Source organism: Pongo abelii, chromosome 13, assembly GCF_028885655.2.
Source record: "Pongo abelii isolate AG06213 chromosome 13, NHGRI_mPonAbe1-v2.0_pri, whole genome shotgun sequence".
In the NCBI taxonomy this organism is placed as follows: domain Eukaryota; kingdom Metazoa; phylum Chordata; class Mammalia; order Primates; family Hominidae; genus Pongo; species Pongo abelii.
The window spans coordinates 95,767,946-95,772,891 of NC_071998.2; the positions used below are offsets into that span (position 1 = coordinate 95,767,946).

At 39.5% G+C, this 4,946-nt stretch overlaps 1 pseudogene; it reads left to right on the forward strand.

The window, feature by feature from the left end:
• Nucleotides 1–3,741: 3,741 nt before the first annotated feature.
• On the forward strand, nucleotides 3,742–4,691 carry LOC100439494 (olfactory receptor 13D1-like; annotated as a pseudogene).
• Nucleotides 4,692–4,946: the final 255 nt, after the last annotated feature.

The window sequence follows — 4,946 nt, forward strand, 5'->3', positions numbered from 1 at the left end:
GGTATCACACAGTATATATGGCATAGCATGTGTTCAATAAACGAGTAAGTGAAGGTTGCTGTGGGGGCAAAAAGCACATCGTAGGGGCATCCTACCCAAAGAGGTGAAAAAGTTTTCGTAGAAAGTATCTAAATTGAGAGAAGTCCTTCCAGCTTAAGAAAACAGCATGTACAAATGAATGGAGAAAAAGGCACTATTTGGGGGAGGGAAAAAGAAACTCAGCATGCTCATTGCAGAGCATCAGGGGTGTCAGTAGGAGCTTTGGAATTTCTACATTAGGGGGCCTAGGGATGACAGTGTGGTCAGATGATGGGCTAGAGGGCTTTTCTTGAAGTTGTGTTGCATAGCAGGCATACTGTTTTTCCTCAGACTGTATTTCTCTGCTTATGTGTCTTTTGTGGGGAAGCTGGTGAATATTATTGAGAAGCAAACCCACTCAGTAACACCTTCCTTGACATTATCATGGGAGAAGAAATGGCTGAAGTGGAGAGAAAAAAAGGGAACTGAGGGAGTTAAGATAGGTTTTTTTGATAGGTTAATGGTTTTTTTGTGAAGTTATTTTTGTCTTATCTTATTCACCCTTAATTCTGGAAAAATATACTCCCTTACCTGGGACCTTTTTTGAACAGAGAAAATGACAGTCATTTCTTCTTCACCCCTTTCTCCTCAACAACCTCACGCCAGGATAGAAGTATTAAGTTTAGTACACTTTCTTTAACAGTAAAAATGACCCCTTTTCCTTCTCCTTCTTCTTTTCTCCTTCTCTCCCTTCACAACAACTATCTTCCAACAAATTGAAACTGCTGCCTTAACTGATTTCTTTGTGGAAATAAGTCCATGTGCCAATGTGACTAGAAACAGGAAAGGACGTGTGGAAGAAGGAAATCTTTTCTAATATACTAAGATAGTGGTACCATCATCTTTTTTCAACTTTACTAAAATCACTGTTCAGATGATATTCTCTAAGAGGAAGAGAAATGATAAGGAAAAGGAATGAAAAGGAAATAATTTTCCTGTATTTTCCCTTATAGGAAGACAGGAATGCTGCTGTCTATGACCAGACAAGAAATAAGCCCCTCATCCATGTCTTCAAGCTCTTTGGATATAGAAAGGCCAGAGAAAATGTGTGGTTTGGGGCAAGGATATGATCAGCAAGAAATATTTTCATTTACCACCAACACCCAAGGAACTCTAGCTATGACAGAGATAGTCTAACAAAGTTACACACATACCATACAAAGTATCCTTTATATAGTAAGTCAATAATACTTTTCTTGGGCACTTAACAGAATAAATATGAAACAACTGCAGGATGGCTGAGTTTTTAATGACATGGGGCTAAAGTTGTAAGTAGGCAGAACTAGCAAAAGATAAGTTGGGATGAAAAAGGTAGAAAAGGCAGGTACTAGGACAATTAAAGATCCTGAAATGCATATTGATTTGCAGAGTAAAAACAAAGGCTAGAGGATTCCAGGTGTGTGGCTGGTAGAAGCAAATGTGATAGTAGAATTCTCATGTCATTGTTCTTGATTATGCTAATTCTCATAATTATGAAATTGCCTGCTACATGTAGACAACCAAAAAGACCACATTCCAGCAGGGTGTGGTGGCTCACGCCTGTAATCCCAGCACTTTGGGAGGCCGAGACGGGCGGATCATGAGGTCAGGAGATCGAGACCATCCTGGCTAACACAGTGAAACCTTGTCTCTACTAAAAATACAAAAAAGTTAGCTGGGCGTGGTGGCAGGCGCCTGTAATCCCAGCTACTTGGGAGGCTGAGGCAGGACAATGGCATGAATCCAGGAGGCGGAGCTTGCAGTGAGTCGAGATCGTGCCACTGCACTCCAGCCTGGATGACAGAGTGAGACTCCGTTTAAAAAAAAAAAAAAAAACCACATTCCAAAGGCTACAAGAAATAAAAGGCTGTGATCCAGCTTTCAGAGTTTACTAGCATATCGTGTGTAATCAGAAATAAAACAAACAAGTGGTGCTTGCTATGTAAATTTAACACAGCAAGAAATATTTCTGTAATTATCTCTTGCTTAGAATCAGTGTAGGAATCTGTGAGAAGTAGTGTGGTCTAGTGGGTAAAAGGGTTGACTCTGGAGCCAGGCAACTGAATATTGGATTTTGGCTTTGGGATATATTATCTCTGTGACCTTGCAAAAGTCACTTAAACTTTTCTTTGTCTCTGTTTCCTCTCCATAAAATGGGAGTTAAATATGGTATCTATGTCAGTGAGTTGCACTGAAGATTAAGTGATTAATACATTCAATGAGCTTACAGCAGTGAAATGTGCTTACAAAAAAAGTGCTCAATAAAAATTAGCCATTGTCAGTTCTGTCACACATGGAAGCTTCCTGGCCAAAATTTAAAATAGTGTGGAAGACCTGGGGATGTGTCCAAAGCATTAAATACAAAAATCGAAAGAAAAGTATATATTAATAAGTACTTGTAAATAATATAAACTTGCCTGCAAAAGCATAAAATATGCATTTAAAAGGTAGAGAAAAAAGAATAGAGAATTTAGACCAATCGGAAAATTACAAAAGTTAAGAAGAAAGGTAATACTTGGTGACTAATATTAAAGGGTGAATTCTAGGCCCTAAAGAAAGCTGTACGTAATAGCAGTCCAAGATCCTTAGTTCCTGGGAACTAAACACCAATGATTCCCAGACTCTTAACTGGTTAGATGTCCCCTTTGGATCAGAAAATTGTTCATGTTTCATCAATTATGCTCCCAAATTTCAATTCCCTTGCCCTAAATTTAAAAAAAAAAATTTTTTCCTTCTGACCCAGTCAAGTAGACTTAAAAGTTATTATTTGTAATATATATGAACATATATATACTTACTGCTATTTTGATTCAATCATAATCTCCTTATAATTTTAGATGACATATTGGAACCACCTACTATACCTGCCACCTAATAGGTGTTATCTAAGTTAAATCTCACAATAAACTACCAAAGAGTTATAGCTTTCCTGCCATTTTCCTAGCTGAAACTGGTAGCTTAACTAGCTTAGACTCAAAAATGTTAAGTAACTGGAAAGTCATAGCGAGGATAACCGGCATGGTTCCAAATCTCCATGATACTTTACATACATCTTTACAAAAATAAAGCTTTATTTCAACATATTCATCAATAGATATTCTTATGTACCCACCTTTGAAAGTAGTTTGTCCCTAAATATTATGTAATTAGCGGACTGGCACTTCCCAGTATAGCCTCTGCTACTGTGATATTAAAAAGTATTGGGCTGGGCGCAGTGGCTCCCACCTGTAATCCCAGCACTTTGAGAAGCCACGGCAGGCGGATCATGAGGTCAAGAGATGGAGACCATTCTGGCCAACGTGGTGAAACCCCGTCTCTACTAAAAATACAAAACATTAGCTGGGCGTGGTGGTGCGCATCGGTAGTCCCAGCTACTCAGGAGGCTGAGGCAGGACAATCACTTGAACACGGGAGGCAGAGGTTGCAGTGAGTCAAGATTGTGCCATTGCACTCCAGCCTGGGTGACAGAGTGAGACTCCATCTCAAAAAAAAAAAAAAAAAGTATTGATCTCAGTGCCTTTTTTATCATTAGCAAAACTAATAGCCCTCCTCTTGCTGATTCCAGGGCCTGTTCTAAGAATAAAACAAAATGATGAACATGAAAGTTACTTGATAACTCTACATCAAAAATTCAAATTTCCCTGTCTCATGTTCTTTTCTAAACTCTGCAGATGACATGAACACATGGAGACAACAAATTACTCTGCTGTGACTGAATTCTTTCTGGTGGGGCTTTCCCAATATCCAGAGTTCCAGCTTTTTCTGTTCCTTCTCTGCCTCATCATGTACATGATAATCCTCCTAGGAAATAGCCTCCTCATTATCATCAGCATCCTAGATTCTCGCCTCCATACCATACCCCCATGTATTTCTTTCTTGGAAACCTCTCATTCTTGGACATCTGTTACACATCATCATCCATTCCTCCAATGCTTATTATATTTATGTCTGAGAGAAAATCCATCTCCTTCATTGGCTGTGCTCTGCAGATGGTTGTGTCCCTTGGCTTGGGCTCCACTGAGTGTGTCCTCCTGGCTGTGATGGCCTATGACCGCAATGTGGCCATCTGCAACCCACTGAGGTACTCCATCATCATGAACAGAGTGCTGTATGTGCAAATGGCTGCATGGTCCTGGATCATAGGCTCCCTGAACTCCTTACTGCAGACAGTCCTGACAATGCTGTTGCCTTTCTGTGGGAATAATGTCATTGATCATCTTACCTGTGAGATCCTGACTCTTCTTAAAGTCATATGCTCAGATATCTCCATAAATGTGTTTATAATGACAGTGTCAAGTATTGTTTTATTGGTGATTCCTCTTCTTTTAATTTTCATCTCCTATGTGTTTATTCTCTCTTCCATCCTGAGAATTAATTCTGCTGAGGGAAGAAAGAAAGCCTTCTCTACCTGTTCAGCACACTTGACTGCGGTCATCTTATTCTATGGTTCAGCCCTTTTCATGTACATGAAACCCAAGTCAAAGTTCACAACAGCATCTGATGAAATCATTGGATTGTCTTATGGAGTGATCACCCCAATGTTGAACCCCATCATCTATAGCCTGAGGAATAAGGAGATAAAAGAAGCTGGGAAGAAAATCCTCAGCAGACACGTGCATCTATGGAAAATATGAAAGGCCTTGAGGCATGTGATGTTCTCAACAAGGGATCAGATCAGGTGTTTCGTACTCACAGATAAAGTCACAGAATCTGGTATCAAGAGAGTGTGTATGTTTGTAAAGACAACTTTGGGATTCCCATTCTTTTCATCACAGAATGCTCATGTACGCCTTCTGAATAATGTCTTGTGTACAGAGTTTCAAGCTGTAGGTATCTATGCTCACTGATCCCATATAGGGATAAGGTTTTTCATCAAGATAAATCTCACT